The 20,382-nt window shown below is 44.6% G+C and overlaps 1 long non-coding RNA gene across 2 annotated transcripts; it reads left to right on the forward strand.

The window, feature by feature from the left end:
* The first annotated feature begins 7,485 nt into the window (after nucleotides 1–7,485).
* Nucleotides 7,486–9,304, forward strand: LOC310762498. Of its 2 annotated transcripts, none has more exons than XR_014548029.1 (3): nucleotides 7,486–7,536; nucleotides 8,815–8,966; nucleotides 9,155–9,304. It is a non-coding gene; the product is annotated as an uncharacterized lncRNA (long non-coding RNA). The 2 variants fall into 2 exon arrangements; XR_014548030.1 differs by lacking the exon at nucleotides 7,486–7,536 and adding an exon at nucleotides 8,346–8,418.
* The last annotated feature ends 11,078 nt before the right edge of the window (nucleotides 9,305–20,382 follow it).

Consider the following 20,382-nt stretch of genomic DNA (forward strand, 5'->3'; position numbering starts at 1 on the left):
GTGCCTTTGTTCATTAATTTTGGCCGATGACCGTCAGAGGGAAGAGCCGAATCAGAAACTCTTTTGTTTTCCGGGTATTTAGTGGAACGGGAGTTTCGTCCCTGTGCAAGGACGAGCAAACCACAGTCTGGCCGGACGGCTGCCAACGTCGTGGACGGGGTGCTTGTGTCTCTTCCATGACAAGCGCCTCTTTATTAATTCATGGTCCAGATCCCCTCTGTACATGCTGTTACTAATATTAGGTTTCGGCAGAAGTAGCAAGGGACACCAGCAGCTCAGGGAAGGGAGTTGGTGGGAGGGGGAAAGGGAAGCTAGATGCCTCGTGCTGTTTCAGAGAATTAAAATACGGGGGGGGGGAGGGAGAGCAAAGCAAATTCCTTCTTGAGTTTTAATTGGGCTTAAATATTTGTCGATCTAGAGACCTCACACCCACACCATCACGCTGCTCTGGAAGCAATACAGAAATTGTGTGGGTGTTCCTAGGGGAAAGGATTTCTTCCTTGTAGCCCAAATCTATTAACTTTTGCAAGGAATATGTTCAGGGGTGCTCGAGGTGGGTCTGAGGCCCAATTTTTTTGTGGTGGGTCCTATATTTCCAGAATTTTTCCCTCTCTTAACCCCCCCAAAAAAAACCTCAATTGTTCCAAAATTTGTTTACTACCCACCATCTGATTAGGGGGTAGGCCATACCACAATGAAAGAACACCTGCCTTGAAGGCAGAAAGTCTCAGATTCGATTCCCTGCATCTCCGGGTAAGGCTTGGAGAGACTCCTTGCCTGAAACTGTGGAGAATTGCTGCCAGTTGGTGTACACAATACTAAGCTATATAGACCAGTGATCTGACTCAGTATAAGACAGCTTTTTTTCTTATACACAGATGTGTTTATACATTTAAATTAGTATATGCAGATTTGCACAAATATAAGGTGGGGGACAGTTGACTTGCCAGCAGAACATGTGAGAAGGATCTAGGGGTCTTGGTGGACCGCAAGCTTAACAACAGTGTGAGTCAACAGTGTGATGCAGCAGCAAAAAAAGCTAATGCTATTCTTGGCTGGATCAACAGAAGTATAATAATAATCTGTCTGTCTGTTATTTCCCTTGATCAGGACACTATGGATGGGGTATAAGAGTACCACTCTATTCTGCCTTGGTCAGACCACACCTGGAGTACTGTGTTCCGTTCTGGGCACCACATTTTAAGGAGGATATTGACAAGCTGGGACATGTGCAGAGGAGAGCAACCAAGATGATCAAAGGTCTGGAAACCAAGCCTTATGAGGAATGATTGAAGAATCTGGGTATGTTTCACCTGGAAAAGAGGATACTGAGAGGAGACATGATAGCCATCTTCAAATATCTCAAGGGCTGTCCCATGGAAGATGGAGCAAGCTTGTTTTCTCCTGCTCCGGAGGGTAGGACTTGAAGCAATGGATTCAAGTTGCAAGAAGTGAGATCCCAAATAAACATCAATAAGAACTTTCTGAAAGTAAGAGTTGTTCGAGAGTGGAATGGACTTCCTCAGGAGGTTGTGGACTCTCCTTCCTTGGAGGTTTTTAAGCAGAGGTTGGATGACCATGTGTCATGGATGCTTTAGTTGAAATTCCTGAATTGCAGGGGGCTGGACTAGATGTCCTTTGTGGATCCCTTCTTCCCTTCAGTGATTTTCTGATTCTATGCATAGGTATATGCCCTGGAGATTGTGTAGAAACCAAAGCATCAGTATGAGAAAGAAACTCATCTCCTTTTCTCTGAAAATATCATCTGTGGGGGTGGATGGATCCAACCTTCAGATAGGGAATCAGTTCCTTAAGGTCTTCCAGATCTATGATTTTAGGCAAGTATACAGCTGTTTGATATGGTTGTAACTTTCTGTTTACAATAATGCTGCCAAATAGGACTGAGAACCTCTGCGCAGGTGAGAAGTTCCTTTCTGGTTTTTAAAAGAGTTTATGGGCAAAGTGATTATGATCATGTGCAGAGTGCCCTTCCTTTATGAAAGGAGCACTTCCTTACTACGCTCAGAGAACGATGAAGCCGACAGCTATTTCCCCTCACAGCATTTTAAGATGCTTCTGGTCTTCCTGAGAAGACATAGCTAATGGAGAACTGCATCATCAATTCCCCATCTATGCTCCAAGATAAGTCAAGACTGGAAATGCAAAAGTATGTGAACTGGGGGAACGGGGGCCTTGATGCCCCACCAAACGCTTCAGCACATCTGCGACGGCAATATGCACAGACTTTCCAGAGTCAAAGGATTAGTTTTATTGTGCTTTTGCTGGCAGATCTGGTAACACAATGGATACCTTCTAAAAGCACAGATTCTTCCCCAAAGAATGCATGCTATATCCTTACTTAGCTCCTCCACTTAGAGAAAAACGTCGATTTCTTGTAATCTCCCCCCCCAAAGATCCAACAAATGTAAAAAACAGCCGTGTCATTGGCCAGACGGGTGCTGTTCTTCTTGAGGTTCCCTGTGATACTCTAAAAGACAGTAATAATTCCTACATGCAACTATATATTTACACATTTATATTAAACAGATGCCAGGCTTGCTTATAACGAAAGCACTAAGCATTCTTTCTGGACGTTTGTAAAACAAATGGCCCATAGTAGTACATTGCAGGCCTTATTTGAAAAGGCACCTAAGCTTACAAATGACACACAAAATGCATTCTATTCAGGGAAAGTGCGTGCAAAAAAAATATACATTAGTCAGAGCTGCATATAAAAATGGACATATTATGGGGGGGAAATGCACGAAAATTGAATATTGCTACAGAAATGTGGAGAACTGGATTTAAGAGGATCTTTTCACTAATTTCACCCAATATATGTAGACATTTGTTTGTTGGAGAGCTGCACTGAAAAATTCAGAAATGTACAATTTTCAAAGGATAGCTGTGCTTCAGTTCACATATGGGTTTGAAATGTGTAATTTAGGTTATTCCCCATTAAAGTGCAAACAAAATCAATTTTTTCCCCCAGATTCCCAACCCACTTCTTTTCCTTACTGTACAGCTGACCCGGGTTAATTTTGACATTTTAGAAAAGCAACAAGTGCCTACGAGAGCACTGCTGAATTCAAGCTACTGTATGTATGAACCTCAGAAGTGCTGAAGCCTAGGAAACGAAAGGAATTATCTTAATATGTGATGAGATTGCAGGACTGGAATGAAAACTTCCTTTCAGTGGTAGCTGAATGGTAGTCATCATCAGCTCCCCCCAAAAGAGCCCAGAATTTTGTGCCTTTGGCTGGCCATGGTGAAGCTAGAGCGAAATGATTTTTTTTTAAAAAAAAATATGGCCCAGTTTCTCAAAATGTGATTGACAGCTCTTACAGCAATTTGCTCGCTAATCAGATAGCGGTCTTCTCCCATAACCCTGCTCTGCACATTCAGTTGACCTTAATTGTGGATCTGCCTGACCTTTGACCTGACAAGAAAACGAGACTCAATCATCTTCCTTCTTCTTCTTCTTTTAAAAACGGGGGTACAGTACAGGTTGCTGCTGCTGCTCTGTGTGCGCAGTACAGAAGTTAGGGATGGGGAAAGAATTCAGTGCTGACTCACTTTTAATGAGAAGCCAACTAATTTGCACTTCTCAGACCAATATGCAAAGTGAAACGCAGCTATCCTTGGAAACCCACACGTCTGCAAATTTTGCAATGCGGTTTTCCACCAAGCAAACAATGTGTATGTAAATGTATACGAAGAGGAATTTTTGTTACCCGCTTTGAGGTTTTTCTACAATCAAGTGGTATATACATTTAAATAAATAAATAAATAAATAAATAAATAAATGTGGAAGCATCATAAAATGCATCATATTAGGGGGAGATGCTTGAAGAAATGTGTATATTAGTGAAAAACTACATACAAAATATGTTTATGGGAAGGGGTTATTGGTTTGTGTTAAGTTGTGGGCGAACATAGCAGACGACACAGCGATTTCTCCAGAGCAGCTCTTTTCTTGTAAGCTGGACAGAACTGAACAGCAAACAGCTCAGCCGGCCTGCTTTTATAGGCAGCCGGCTGTCAACATTGTAGCAAAAACAACCCAGGGTTTCCCGCCTAAAATAACTGACGTGGACCTGAGTGAAAACTATCTACAGTATCCCCCTGCTGACCCAGGGTGAGAACTTCAATACATAACAGTTTGTTATTGTTATTGTCTCGTTATGTATTTTGTATCCTCATTTTGTGTTCTTCCGTTTGTGAACTGCCCTGGGATCTTCAGATGAAGGGCAGTATACAAATTTAACAAATAAATAAATAATCTGGTAAAAACTGAACAAAGCAGCAGGCATCTTGAGGGTTTTGTCTTTCTTAGTTCAAGCCTTGTACGTAGCAAGGTAACATTCAATCAAACATACAGAGGTGGAAAATTCCCTCAGAACTACACACCCAATCAGCAGATGTGCTGCCTCAGCAAAATCCATCCGGCTCTGCCTGGTTGCTAAGCAACACCTCCACCCATCGCATTCTCGGCTAGTTGACTTTAACGCTAACAGAATTATTAAAGTGGCGTTGTGCTGAGCTACAGAGCATTCTGGGTAAGTCATCGCTGTGTTTCAAACCAGAGAGAAAGTCAATTGCCACAGTTTCCTGGCAAGGCACTCCATGGTTGATGGCATTTGGCTAGGCCAGCTCCAGACCAGGCAGGGGCCATTCTCAGAGCAAGTTGGTGCAATTAGTTTTGCCACTTAAAGAAAGTGGAGCAAAGTTGACTGTGGTTGTACTTATGCTATCAATTTATGTTCTGAATTACTATTTTAAATACAAAATTTCATATAGAGGACAACACTGGCCTTTAGTTGGAACATGAAGGAGCGTTTCATGTAGACCTTGAGCATTATTTTTAGGTACGATTGAAAAAGAAATGTGTTTGATTTGACTTCTCCACTGAATTTTGACACCAGTTTCCTGTTTTTGAGGAGTAATTGATCCACTCTATCTTTTATAGGGCTCATCTACCGCTTCCCTTCTCATTTAAGAGCCCTTTGTTCATTCACCCTTCCTTGCTTCCTGGCTACGCACTGAAAATAAACTTATGATGTCATACTCAATTGTGTAGCATCCAAACTGATGTCAAAACAGGGGATTTAGACTTCGCCGCAGGATCAAGGTGGAGATATTGTCTGCAAAACCAAAGCTGATTAAAAATAACAACGCAAAACTCAAGTGTCTTCAAGGGTGCCCAAGCAGCTTTGTCAAATGTTAAATTAATTTGCACATATGTATTCCTTAGATGTAGTTGCAATGAAAAGTTTTCTCGACATGAGACGATTCCCATGAGACCAGCTTTCACCAACAGCTTTCACCTCTAGCTGATTCGGACTGCAAATTGTGGGAATGTTAAGGATAGTAGGAGATGATATGTTGATTAAATATTATTCTTCCTTCACTCATGCTAGTGAGTCATGTAGCAGAGCAGATTCACCTCAATACAGCAGGAAGCTAGTCTGCAGATTTGTTTGAATCTCTTTAGTTAAGCAATCCAGTCTGGCTTGATCAAAGGTGTCCCCTTTGATCCTTCTTAAAAGAATAAAGACACAAGAGTCTTTCCTTAAAAGTAACAAGAAGTTTAAAGGTAAAGGTAAAGGGACCCCTGACCATTAGGTCCAGTCGTGACCGACTCTGGGGTTGCGGTGCTCATCTCGCTTTATTGGCCGAGGGAGCCGGTGTACAGCTTCCGGGTTATGTGGCGAGCATGACTAAGCCGCTTCTGGCGCACGGAAACGCCGTTTACCTTCCTGCCAGAGTGGTACCTATTTATCTACTTGCACTTCGTGCTTTCAAACTGCTAGGTTGGCAGGAGCAGGGGCCGAGCAACGGGAGCTCACCCCGTCGCGGGGATTCAAACCGCCAACCTTCTGATCGGCATGTCCTAGGCTCTGTGGTTTAACCTACAGCGCCACCCGCATCCCTAACAATAAGTTTACTCACAGTCAGTTCACAGTATGATCCCTGAAGGCGGACTTTAGCTTGTCGTTACAGAACATAGTGTGAGTTCATCCCTTATGGGGCTTGAGCCCATGTGCTGCTGCTGAGAGCCAGCAGACAGCAAAATACATTAAGAGAACAGCACCAAGAGAACAGAATGGATGCAGGAGAGCCGCATGGCATCAAGAGAAAGATGGCTGAGTGACTCGGCTATTTTATGGAGTCAGACAGGATCACACCCGTCTCCCTGGTCACGTGCAGAGAGAGGACGCTCCAGACCAGTGGAACAGGAAGTTATACCTTCTGGAGTAATGTCCCCCTTCCTGTGTCCACTCTAGGGAAACAAGGAATGTTGTATTTGACTGCTCCAATGGATCACATCCCACACAAATCGCATCAGCCCCAGTCAGCACAGCTGGTCAATGGGAGTCATCATCCAAAACAGCTGGAGGGCACCAGATTGGTGCAACAGACCCTCTGCCCTCCCTCCATTTACATATTTGAGACCTATGGGGTCATGAAACCATACTACTCATTGCAACCTTTCCCACCATTTGGTAGGCCTCTCGTTATTTGGTATGATAATGTTGCCTTTTAGCACCAGCATTTGACTGTTGTATGAGCTGTATTTCGACAACTGCAAACCAGCTGCCCCCAGGGGCTCTTGGTTTGGCTGCCTTTCCCATCTGTTTTACCTGCCTCCCATTTCTGAATAATTTATTTTTACCATCTGCATAAATTGAACACCTGGCCTAGGGGTAACTTATTCGCTTAAATTATTTAGGGCTTTAAAAATTACTCCCCGGTACCTCTTCCATTTATAGGCAGGCAACATAATTGACAGGAGGAGACCCCCCCCTCACTGTTTGGCCAGAACTTGGTGAGTGTTCTCCATCTTTCTGAATATATATTTAGAAAAATGGGAACAAAATGGTTAGGGTATGGAAATCCCTTTGATAATAGGTGTTTTCAGTTCTGGCCCTTTAAAGGAATCTGATGCTCTTAGTAGAATATAGGGAAAGTGGGAATTGTCCTATAAGTTTGTTCGCTTCATGCTTACCACAGTTGTAAGACTGGTTTCAGGGTTCCCAACTGCTCAATTTCTTACAGCTGGTTTCAATTTTAGGTACGTCTGTTTTCCTCCAATATGTGGTCATTCCCAGTGGGAGCATTTGTCCTAAGTAGATGTGCACCTGACTGGTGCCTGGGTGGGAGCAGCTACTACCGGTAGCAGCTACTATTGGTAGTAATATAGCTGCTGCTACAACCTGCAGCCATAAATAAGAGCAAAGTGCCACACCGAGCTGATACTTCCCAGACGTCAGTTGCAGAAACTTCTGCGATCCACAGTGATCAAAAGTATGTCTCTCAGATCGCAGAACTTTCTGTGGCTGAAAGAACTTTCTGTTGTGGACATCTGATTCTCCAGAATGGTTGGAGTGCCTGTTGAGTAGCTGACTGCTTCGGGCATAACTAACCCAATCCCTTTTGCTTCATGATGCTTCCTGCTGTGCGGTGCGACTTTAAGCTTTTGCACCAAGGACTCAGGATCACGTCTCTCAAACAGGCCACTTTGTGCAGTTGCAGGTGAAGCGAGAGGGAACACGAGAGAGCAGCCACAATCTCATCGTGGCATTTTGGCAAGCTGCCTTTTATTTTTACAATGAGGGGCAGGAGGGGAGAGCCCCAAAGGTTCAACTCGAATCCCTGTTGGGGTTTCCTTTCCTGTCTTCGATGTGTCTAGCCAGAAACGCAAGACTGACAGGATGATAAAACACTGATGCCAGGTTCGCTTGCCCATTCAAAGACCCTACCTCAGGTATCAGGTACCTGGGCTCTATTTTGAGGTCAACCGGACACCTCCCCTGAGGCCTTCCTGGGCTGAAGGATATATCGACTCAAAAATTCTCTCAGGTATAGCAGCTGTTATCTGAGCTAAGATCAAAGTGCCCCTCTGTGATATATATATATATATATATATATATATATATATATATATAATTGCACACATCTTCCAAGTTGATCTCTTTTCTCCATAATTCAAATGCATGTTGATCGAGCCTCATGGGGAAACAGTTGCTTTGCCGAAGAACAAGCTGGCAGAATTTCTGTGTTGTGAAATTCTAGTTTTGTTAGAAAACTAAAGAAGAATGAAAGAAAAACCCTAATGCAAATTAAACACAGAAGGTATTTACTGTACCAGAAGTAAATAACATTTCATAAATAGCAGAACTTCTACGTGGTCCGGTTACTTCAACCAATGTTTTCAGGGTGCTGCTAGGATTCTGTGCTCAGAGGGTGGGCCATTGTAGCCTTACAGAGAAAGGCTTGAAATATTTTTATTTTTTAAAAAAATTGTTCTTATTTTGAAATCCTCGTTTCTGATTACCGGTCCACAGAACAGTCTACCGCATCTCAAAGCACGTAACAAAATGCAAGTGCTAGTACAGGATGCCAGTGAAATTTCAGGTAAAAGAAAATTCCACGTTAATTTGAGAATTTGACAAACCCACAGATAAATTTTGAGGAAAGCGAGGTAAGGGTTTTGATAGGATGTGCAGCATTTCTTAGGCAAGTTCAGCACATCTAGCACTGTAAAACATTAATAAAACTTCCCTATACAGGATTGCCTTCAGATGGTTCAGGGGTTGGATAACTCCATACCCTCCAACATTTCTCCAATGAAAATAGGGACATCCTAAGGAAAAGCAGGACATTCTGGGATTAACTTTTTCTAAAAATGTGATTTGCCACACTTTGTGATGGCATAACTCTCAATAAACCCCCGTAGAGTCTTTCCAGTTACAGGCAATAATGATTTTAAGCTACTGAAAACAAGCGGCTGATCAGTTCCTTCTGTTTCAGGTCGTGATCAGAGTCGATAAGGAGGTTAAATAAGGCCAACTACAGGAAAGTGTGCCCCCGCTGTCCCGTAATGGAACTGATTTCTTGAAACACCTGCCCCCAGACGATTGCCACCCTCCCACAGGTCCACCACCTATGGATCTACAACTAAGGTCAGTGGTGTAGCGTGGGTTGTCAGCACCCAGGGCAAGGCAAGTAATTTGCGCCCCCTAACCCGTGGATTTGCGCCCCCTAACCCGTGGATTTGCGCCCCCTAACCCGTGGATTTGCCCTAACCCCAGATGTTGCGCCCGGTGCGGCCGGCCCCCCCTGCACCCCCCACGCTACGCCACTGACTAAGGTTTCACCGAAAGTGAATTTCAAGTAAAATTGGGGGTTTTCTCCCCAGCAAAATATGTTGGGACACTTTTATCACTTCCAGTACTGAACTTCTGTCCTCTTCCTGAACTCCTGAATTGTGACTCTTGCCTGCCGCTGAACCTGTGCCATTACTTGCCTGAATAAATATCTCTTTCTTACTTACAAGTAAGAGCCTCTGTCTCTGTGTTTGGGGTGGGAGCCTGGACAAGACCTGCAAAATAGATCAGAGGCATAAAAACCAGTCATCACCTAAGAGGAACTTTCATGTGCCTTCCCTAAATTACCAAATTCATTAAACGAAGGAGATGATTCACAACAAGGAGATAATCAGGTCATTCAGACAAAGCATGCGCTACCCCACATCTCAAAAACAACTTTCTGATACACTGCGGAGCAGATATTACTTAAAGGATGTCATGCTACAGTAAGTTTGTACAGTAGATGCTACAGTAGCCTATACTGTATGAAGAATTTCATTCAAATAATGTAAGCAATTGTGCTTGGATTGCCATTGGTAGTGGACTAATCAAGAAAAAGAGCAGAAATGGAAAATGCTTCTCAATGCAGTCTGAGGGCGATGTTTTCTTTTTCTTGGATAAACATCTGAGATTAGATTATTTGGATTGTAGTCGGCACTGTTTGAAATCTGTTCCGGTGTATATTGTCTGCTGTGTTGCAAAAGCAGAGTTATGTTGTGCCAGTTGGGATTAATATGGGCTACATGAAAGGGTTTTGGGTGGTATCGTTTTCCATGGCCGTTGCATTCGTTGACATAAGAATTTCAGTTGTGTTGCCTTGCAAGTCAATTCTTGCCCAGGATGGTAGAGATCAAGGTCGTGTGTGTATTGTGCTACAAATTCGTGACAATGCCACCTCATTCTTCCTCCAGAGAGTTCAGAGTGCCATCTTTAGTCTCTCAACAGCCTTCGTTGAAGCCTTTAAGCTGAGAGGTGGTGACTCACTCAAGTCCCAGGCCACCCATTGAGCATCCTTGCTGGCTTGGGTTTTGAGTGTGAGCTTCAGAGCCTGAAGCCTCTCCAGCATCCCAGACTCTTATCAGTCCCTCTTATGGGAAATGTCTGTGGGTCAGTCATGGACTGCACACCTTGTATGCAGAAGGTTTGAACCCTGGCATCTCCAGGGAGGGCTGGGGAGGAATGAAACCCTGGAGATCTGTTGCCAGTCATTGTGTCACGGTCCGGTCTACAGGCGATCGAAGTCCCGGCTGAGGACATCGGGACTGGGGGCAAAATGGCGGGGTGGGAGCAGGAACGAGAGTCCAGAAGCCAGGGGTCTGAGGGTCAGGAAGCAGGGAGTCATGAAGTCAAGGATCCAAGGGTCAGGAAGCAGGGAGTCACGAAGTCAAGGATCCAAGGGTCAGGAAGCAGGGAGTCACGAAGTCAAGGATCCAAGGGTCAAGAAGCAAGGAGTCAAGAAGCCAAGGTCCAAGGCTCAGGAAGCAAGAAGCCAAACGCAGCAAGGCAGGAAACAAGTTACTGTGGCAAAGAGCCGAAGGGAAATGCTGACCTTATATCCCTTCCCGGCTCTTGCCACCAGGTGCAGTGAGTTACCAAGCGGCCTCACCTGTGCGGCCACGCCTTGCCTCTCCAGAACAAACTTAGGAAGGCCCCAGTCCTGCGAAGCCCTACTGGTTACAGGGCCTGGCTCCTGCACACACTCCTGACACATTGTTGGTAGAGAATACTGAGCTAAGTGGACCATTCATCTGACTTGGTATAAAGTACCTTCCTAGGTTTCTGTCTAAACCACATGCTCCATTTTTACCATTAACTATCAGCAGTAGCAGCAGGAGGAGAGAAAACCAGCCACCTCTGAATCATTATGATTCTTATATCTGCAATAACCATAGGGTATTGCTTTGGCCCAAGTGCTTTGCGCAGTTTCATTTTAAGCTGAGGTCAGATGACCATCTGTCATGGATGCTTTAGTTGAGATTCCTGTATTGCAAGGGGTTGAACTAGTTGGCCTTTGGGGTCCCTTCCAACTCTACAATTCTCTGATTCTGCGATTCTAATTTTGTTACTCCACCTTGAGCATGCTAATGAAAATTCAGGATGCAAGTAACATAGATGACAGGGTGGATTTCAAAGGCCAGAAAAACCCAAAATATTCTGATTTGTTGTAGGTACATGATGCTTCTCGCACATTGCAATGAGCTTGTGAAGTTGCCTTTTTTGTTGGCATCTGTTTTTTTCTGAGAGAGACAATGGAGTGTGCTTCCAGGGGTGAAGTCAAACTGCTGTGCTAGCAGCACTGTCCATGGCGCAAGCCTGGACAAGTGCATATGGAAGTCCTGGGCTGCCCAGATGACAAGATCTCCCTCTTGGCCTTGCTGATATGGTGCAAAGGAAAGGAGAGCAGGAGTTGCCGGAAGGAGGTGCACAAGGTGCCACCTAACTTTCTTAGGCACTCCACTGTATATTTATGTAGGGTCCTTATCCTTTTCTTCTCCCGAAGACATCCTGCAAGGCAGCAGAGGTTCAGGATAAGAGTTATCTGGATGGAGCATGGGAGATTCCTTCCTCCCCTTAAAGCTACTACTTGCCCAGAAAACAGTCAAAGGAAGAAAGGATTTAGCCTTCTTCTTTGCACCATAGTCCAGATCTGGACCACCTCCCTCCAGCTGTTTTTTTTCCTGAAGAAATAGACATAGCCAGTTCTATGCGGTTTAAAATGCTTCTAATGCAATGTGCAGTTTTGCTCTCAAAGCAACTCTTGTTCCAAGAACTAGGAAGGCTCAGTGGACGGAGAGAGACTTGCTCAGTCATAGATTTGTGGACAATGGCCCCAGTCAAGCCATTGTCATGTTTTTTAGATCCCTGACCCATGTTAAAAAAAAGAAAAGACGGAAGCTGTGTTGATTTATCAAAGTAAGGCAGTTCCAGGGCCTTGGGAATCTGTGCACTTTTGCACATTTCTTGCCAGCTCCTAAAAGGCTGCTTCACACATTAACATCTTTACACCTAGGATGTTCTGTGCTGCACACCTAAACATGCCATATACCATAAACATAACAAATACATGCTTATAAACACATACATTGCACAGATCTATACATGTCAAGAAGCCAGGACTGGTGGTGGCCCCAGCTAAGGCTACGCTAGGTGGCAATTCTGGGTTTGCCTCTGTGTAAATGTGTGAAATCAGGAAAAACTTTCTGACAATAAGAGCTGTTCAACAGTGGAAGAGTCTCCCTTGGGAGGTGGTGGACTCTCCTTCCTTGGAGGTTTTTACGCAGAGGTTGGGTGGCCATCTGTCATGGAGGCTTTAGCTGAGATTCCTGCATTGCAGGGGGTTGGACTAGATGACCCTTTGTGTCCCTTCCAACTCTACAATTCTATGATTTTAGGAAATGGCCCTAAGAGAGCCAGTGTGGTGTAGTGGTTAATAGTGGTGAACTCGTAATCTGGTGAACCAGGTTCGCATCCCCGCTCCTCCACATGCAGCTGCTGGGTGACCTTGGGCCAGTCACACTTCTCTGAAGTCTCTCAGCCCCACTCACCTCACAGAGTGTTTGTTGTGGGGGAGGAAGGGAAAGGAGAATGTTAGCCGCTTTGAGACTCCTTAAAGGTAAAGGGACCCCTGACCATAAGGTCCAGTCGTGACCAACTCTGGGGTTGCGCCGCTCATCTCGCTTTATTGGCCGAGGGAGCCGGTGTACAGCTTCTGGGTCATGTGGCCAGCATGACTAAGCCGCTTCTGGAGAACCAGAGCAGTGCACGGAAACGCCGTTTACCTTCCCGCCGGAGCGGTACCTATTTATCTACTTGCACTTTGACGTGCTTTCGAAATGCTAGGTTGGCAGGAGCAGGGACCGAGCAATGGGAGCTCACCCCATCGCGGGGATTCGAACCGCTGACCTTCTGATCAGCAAGTCCTAGGCTCTGTGGTTTAACCCACAGTGGGATATCAAATCCAAACTCTTCTTCTTCTTCTTCTTTGGATAAAATATATATACCCTGGCTCTCCTCTGCTGCTGATCATGTGGTGGACTCGTTTTTCAGAAGTTGAGGTGGGAACCTCTCAAGAGGGCCTTTCCACCTGAGTGTATATCAGCACTTGGCAAGGGATTCCAAAATGATTTGAGAGAGAGAGAGAGAGAGAGAGAGAGAGAGGGAGAGGGAGAGGGAGAGAGAGAGAGAGAGAGAGAGAGAGAGAGAGAGAGAGAGAGAGAGAGAATAGCTGAAAGGACGACATGGGGACATCAAAGAGCTCTTTGCGAGTGTAAACAATGATCCCTTGAAATGTGAATCCTCCAGCCCTGCCCGGAGGAGTGTCCCTGGCCCCCTCCCCACCACGGCTCCATATATTTGCTCTCATTTTTAGAACTCGGTGAGTCAGTGTTTGCTTTTGCTGATCTTTCCCCCGCATAAATCATCCCATTATGGGCGCATCGTCATTGATGTAGCTGCGAAAGCATTCACTCCCTTATTCCACCTGTCTTCTCTGTGAGTCGGGCTCCTTTTACACTGGCCTCCCATTCCCGCTCATAACAATATAAAGGGAGGAAGCGGCGTAATGCTGAGTCATGACAGAGGGCCATGCTGTTGAGTCATGTCTGCTCCCAAGGGAACATGGGAAGCTGCCTTATGGGTCTCAGGCCATTGGTCCGTCAACCTCAGCCTTGTCTTGTTGGACTTGTCTTGTTGGACTACAACTCCCATCAACCCCACCCAGATTAGCCAATGGGGAAGGGTGATGGGAGTTGTGGTCCAACAAATGTCTGGAGACCCAAGGCCGAAGAACACTGCTCTAGACTGACTGGCACCAGGGTTTCATGTAGGATTGTTTCCTAGCCGTCCAGACTTTGTTTTTTTTTTTAAAGTAATATTTATTTAGAGTTTAAAAATTACAAAAAGAAGAAAAAGAGTTAAACAAAGCAAAACAATACAATACAATACAAAAAAAACACCAAAAACACTTCTTAACAGAACAGAAGCAAAAACAGAAACAATTAAAAACACATCCAATATTTCCATATCTTGTCTTTCATTTACTTGTTTCAACGACCTCCTCACACCTCCCTTTTTTGTATTCCAGTTCAGTTAGCTATTTCAGCAAATCCTTTCCAGCTTTCTCATTTTTTGTCCTATAATTTATCTTAACCCAATCTAACCTTTTTCCCCCTTTGGCCCATTAGACAATCTATTCTTACCTAATTCTTTATAACATTCCTACTAAAGCCATATAGCTTCATTCCAACATCCTTCTAACATTCATTAATTTTACAGTGTTTCTGTAAATAGTCTTTAAATTTTTTCCAATCTTCTTCCACCGACTCTTCTCCCTGGTCTCGGATTCTGCCAGTCATTTCTGCCAGTTCCATATAGTCCATCAACTTCATCTGCCATTCTTCCTGGGTGGGTAGATCTTGTGTCTTCCAATACTTTGCGATGAGTATTCTTCCTGCTGCTGTAGCATACATAAAGAAAGTTCTGTCCTTCTTTGGCACCAATTGGCCGACTATGCCCAGGAGAAAGGCCTCTGGTTTCTTCAGGAAGGTATATTTAAATACCTTTTCCATTTCATTATAAATCATCTCCCAGAATGTCTTAATCCTTGGGCATGTCCACCAAAGGTGAAAGAATGTACCTTCAGTCTCATTACATTTCCAACATTTATTATCGGGCAAATGGTAAATTTTTGCAAGCTTGACTGGTGTCACGTACCACCTCCTAGCCATCCAGACTTTGAACCTGGGAACATTTGCAGCCAAAGCACTCACTCCATGCCCTCCAACATGTTGAGTCCCAAAACCAGGATGCGCGTCTTTCCGGCTGTGCTCCCATGTGAGTCATGTGACCCGCATGAGATCATAGAGTCCAAAAGGCACACTTTGGGAGGTACCAAAAATGTGTTATTATTATTATTATTATTATTATTATTAATAATAATAATAATAATAATAATAATTTATTATTTATACCCCGCCCATCTGGCTGGGCCTCCCCAGCCACTCTGGGCGGCTTCCAACAAAATATTAAAATACTGTAATACATCAAACATTAAAAGCTTTCCTAAACAGGGCTGCCTTCCAATGTCTTCTAAAAGTCTGGTAGTTGTTGTTCTCTTTGGCATCTGGTGGGAGGGTGTTCCACAGGGAGGGTGCCACTGCCGAGAAGGCCCTCTGCCCGGTTCCCTGTAACTTGGCTTCTCGCAGTGAGGGAACTGCCAGAAGGCCCTCGGTGCTGGACCTCAGTGTCTGGGTAGAATGATGGGGTGGAGACGCTCCTTCAGATATACTGATATGAACTTCAGATATGAACTAAATTCAGGAGATCCGTTCTTAAGCCGAAACCTGAGGTGCGCTTTCATTAATGGGACTTCCCGGTGTGTGACTTCCGCCCGCATCCCAGGGCAAAGTTTGCTACCGGGAGCAGCTGCTTCCGGGTTAGCAGACCTCATTACTCGAAGCGTTCGTAAGGGGGACAGTACGTAACCAGAGGTTCCACTGTATGTTGCTCTGCCACTGAGCCATAGTCCCTCAGAACCTAAAACTGTTTTTTTTTTAAAATAAATTTTTATTGGTTTTCCAACATATATTAAAACACAATACAACTAACAGCTGACAACACATAAACAAACAAACATATAAACACGTATAATTTCTTAACCTCTTTTTCTTGAACCTTGTTTCAACGACTTCCCCATACCTCCCTTTTCTGCATCCCTGTTTTAAACTTTTCCAGCAAGCCCTAATTTCAATACTTATAATTCAGTTTCTAATCTTTTTCTTCTTACCCAATTATTTATCACTGCAATTCTGTTTTACGTTACCCATGACATTTTAGCACTCATTAATTTTACAACAGTTCTGAAGATAAACTTTAAATTTCTTCCAATCTTCTTCCACCGTCTCTTTCCCTTGGTCACGGATTCTGCCAGTCATCTCAGCCAGTCCCATGTAGTCTATCACCTTCGTCTGCCACTCTTCCAGCGTGGGTAGTTCTTGTGTCTTCCAATACTTTGCTAAAAGAACTCTTGCTGCTGTTGTAGCATACATAAAAAACGTCCTATCTTTCCTTGCCACCAATTGGCCCACCATGCCCAAGAGAAAGGCCTCTGGTTTCTTGTGAAAGGTACACTTAAGTACCTTCTTAATTTCATTATAGATCATTTCCCAGAAGACCTTAGAACCTAAAACTGTTGGGGCTTAGAGGAAGTTGCCTTAGACCAGGCTTCTCAACCATCCTAACCATGCTGGCTGTGGTTGATGAGAGTTGCTTTCCAAAACAGGGCAAAGGCATCACTTTGGGGAGGGCTACCTTTTACAGATTCACAGTGTTAGTCCATCTACTTACTATTGTCTATAGTGACTGGCAGGGGCTCTCCAGAGTCTTAGGTCAGAGTCATTCCCAGCCCTACCTGAAAATGCAAAGGATGAACCCGTGACTACCTTTCTGTATGCAAAGCCTGTGCCCGCTGCTGCTGGTGGATCACTGAGGCCTGCTCTTGTGCCTTTGTTGTTGTTTAGTCGTTTAGCCATGTCCGACTCTTCGTGACCCCATGGACCAGAGCACACCAGGCACCTCTGTCCTCCACTGCCTCCCGCAGTCTGGTCAAACTTATGTTGGTAGCTTGGAGAACACTGTCCAGCCATCTCGTCCTCTGTCGTCCCCTTCTCCTTGTGCCCTCCATCTTTCCCAACATCAAGGTCTTTTCCAAGGAGTCTTCTCTTCTCATGTGGTGGCCAAAGTATTGGAGCCTCAGCTTCAGGGTCTGTCCTTCCAGTGAGCACTCAGGGCTGATTTCCTTCAGAATGGATAGGTTTGATCTTCTTGCAGTCCATGGGACTCTCAAGAGTCTCCTCCAGCACCATAATTCAAAAGCATCAATTTTTCGGCAATCAGCCTTCTTTATGGTCCAGCTCTCACTTCCATACATCACTACTGGGAAAACCATAACTTTAACTATACGGACCTTTGGTGGGAAGGTGATGTCTCTGCTTTTTAAGATGCTGTCTAGGTTTGTCATTGCTTTTCTCCCAAGAAGCAGGCATCTTTTAATTTCATGGCTGCTGTCACCATCTGCAGTGATCATGGAGCCCAAGAAAGTAAAATCTCTCACTGCCTCCATTTCTTCCCCTTCTACTTGCCAGGAGGTGATGGGACCAGTGGCCATGATCTTCATTTTTTGATGTTGAGCTTCAGACCATATTTTGCGCTCTCCTCTTTCACCCTCATTAAAAGGTTCTTTAATTCCTCCTCACTTTCTGCCATCAAGGTTGTGTCATCTGCATATCTGAGGTTGTTGATATTTCTTCCGGCAATCTTAATTCTGGGTAGGGATTCATCCAGCCCAGCCTTTCGCATGATGAACTCTGCATTTATGTGTCTTTAGCACAAGCTTAAACACACCCTGCAAGAGTCCTGGAAAAATCCGGAATCCCGTTTTTCCCTGCGAGAGTGCAGCGGCTATTTTGGTCACCATGATCTGGTGCGATTTTGCACTGAAATCTCGCTCTGAAAAGAGCGCTTTTAGGGAGCTGCGATCTTTGCAGCCTGGGCATTATCATCTGCTAGCAATTCCAGCCCACAGGAAGCCATTGTGAAAGGCACAGGTAAATAGGCTGGTTGAGATATTGGCATTCTTAGGCATTTTGCAAGCTATATCAGTGGATAGATGAAACCCATGCAGCCACAACTAGTGCCTGGGAAAAGAATTAAATCTGAAACTTTGGCTAAGTAAAGAAACAAACAAAACGAGGCAATTGGAGTGGGGGGAGTAAAAAGCGATTGTTCGGTTGCCTAGGTAACGGGATGTGGGAGCAGCCAATCAGCGAAGTTGATATACTGTTTTGACATCCATGCACATATTCCTAACATAAATAGCAACAGAGACCTAATAACAATAGGTTTTAAAGCTAGAAACTGATGTCATTTCAAATGTGTCAGTCAACGGGAGCCTATGAAAGTGTTTCTTCTATCAAACTGACGTTAAGTACATGCTGTAATGGCTTCATAAGTGATAGCAGACTCCTGACAGGCCATAAAGGAGATGAAACATCTATAATTACCTTGTAGCATGTTCGGTGTCCTTTGGCATATTTAAAAGAAGAGGGGGGGGGGATTTGAAGGAAATAAAATAAAACTTGAGCATTATGATCAGAGCTGTCCAAAAGTAAGCTGCCTATGCGAAAAGGATAACTTTCGACAGAGTAGATTTTAGTCTGTACAGGCCTTTAAATGGGAGCTTCATTTTATGTAAGGCAAGGGGTAGGGCAGGGGTCGGCAAAGTTTTCGTGGCTTGGGCTGGTTCATGGTCCTGCAGATGCTGCGGTGGGCCGGAGTATGCGCACACACGCACGCATGCATGCACATGCAAACACGATTTCTGGTGCTCCTTCTGGCACAGAGGAGGCGTGTGCAGCTTCTCATTGGCTGCAGGAGCTTCCCACAGCCAATGGGAATCTAGCCAGTGTTGTGGAAGGCGGTCCCCGCCCTGCTCCACGCTGGTTTAGCGTGGCGCATGGGAGCTGACTGAGTGGGCAGTGGTGGTCCCTGAACGGGTGGCAGGGGTCCATGGGCTGGTTAAACGACCCCCATGGGCCTTAGGTTGCTGACCCCTGGGGTAGGGAACCTGGGGTCTGAGGGCCAAATATGGCCCTCGAAGCTCCCCCCAGGCCACACCCCTCACAGACCCTGCTTCCTGCATTGTGCCTGCCTGGAATGTGTCTTTGTGTTCCACTTGCCTGAATGGATAGAGAAGGGTTTGTGAGTGTGGGCAGCAACTAGCCTATTGTACAAAGGTATGCATTCATTATCCCGCCCACTTTTGCCTCTGGCCCTGCCTGTCATGGACATGTGGCCCTTACAAAGTTGTCCAGGTGGGAATGTGGCCCTCTGTTTGAAAAACATTTTCCCGCCCCTAATCTAAGGGGGCTGTATTCTGAACCTCTCTGAAGCAAATTCATCATTTCTTAACGTTCTTGGCAGATCTTATACCCCCAGTCAAAGCTGTTAAACAGAGCAAAGTCAGTACCGAAAAGGCGTCAAGTAGATTTTGAGTGCCATTAATACACAGGCGGTATAGTGGGAGATGGACTGATCCGAAACATGGCCATGACATATCCCTCAAATTTCCTGGTAAAACTGGGATACCCTCCCCTTCTCACAAGAATATTGTGGCCACTTGGTATGGTATTTCGCGCCACAATTTCCCCTGAAAAAAGCACTTTTTCCAGAGCCGCAATCTTGTGCACTCCCCCAAGTAAGTGTTTTTGGGCTCCATATCCCCAAAGGAGCACTTTTTTTGGGGGGGGGGAATCATACCACAAAGTCGTGTGAGATCATGGCACCCAAAATGGCCGATGTGCTCTTGGAAGAAAAAATGGGAAGATGATACCCCAGTTTTTCCCTTCAACATGTTGGAAGATATGGCACGATACACTAGTAAATATCTCATGTGTGCCACATTAAAAGGGATTGGAACCAGGCAAGAGAGTGGCTATTATTATTATTATTATTCATTTCATTTCTGTTCCGCTTGATATTTTTAATAAAAAATCTCAAAGCAGTTTACAACACATTAAAACATCAAACAAAGCAATGCAGGGCAAACCATTAGTGAAGAAAGTCAAATATAATATACACATTCAAAGCGACATAGCAAACAGGAGACTAAAATATTATATTAAGGATTTCAAAACAAAAACATAACAAAGGAGGTCAACTACAGAATGCGTATTTAGCGCAGCAGAGATAACAATTGCAATTACCTTAAGCATTGCAAAAGAAAACATCACTAAAGGAAGTCAAATATAAAATGTACATCTAAAACAGCATAATTAGCAAGGGAATAAAATATTATTATAAGCATAGAACATATCCGTTGCTGTTGATGCCAGTCCTGCCAATGGTGGTTCATGGCAGATGGCGGCTGCGGAAGATCAGGCTCAATTACCTTGGTGTGCAATACTTTGACAGGAGAATTTACCACTGGATTTTTCCTCATATTACTAGGGTGGGTGGTGAGGATTCCCACCCCTGCAGCGTTGGAAAGTTTAGAACTCTTTTCTACTCTTTCAGTGCGTGTGTTTTGGGTGAATGTGAGCGTCTCATAGTGATGTGGCTTGGAATGCAAGATTGCCTTCCTGACTGGATTAAAGATTGATTTAGGTCAGCAAAGCCACTTCCATCCTTCGAAGGAAGTGGAGTTGTGGGCTTCACGGCCCCAGGACGTACGCGG

The sequence above is a fragment of the Podarcis filfolensis genome (assembly GCF_964270895.1).
Source record: "Podarcis filfolensis genome assembly, chromosome: 5".
In the NCBI taxonomy this organism is placed as follows: domain Eukaryota; kingdom Metazoa; phylum Chordata; class Lepidosauria; order Squamata; family Lacertidae; genus Podarcis; species Podarcis filfolensis.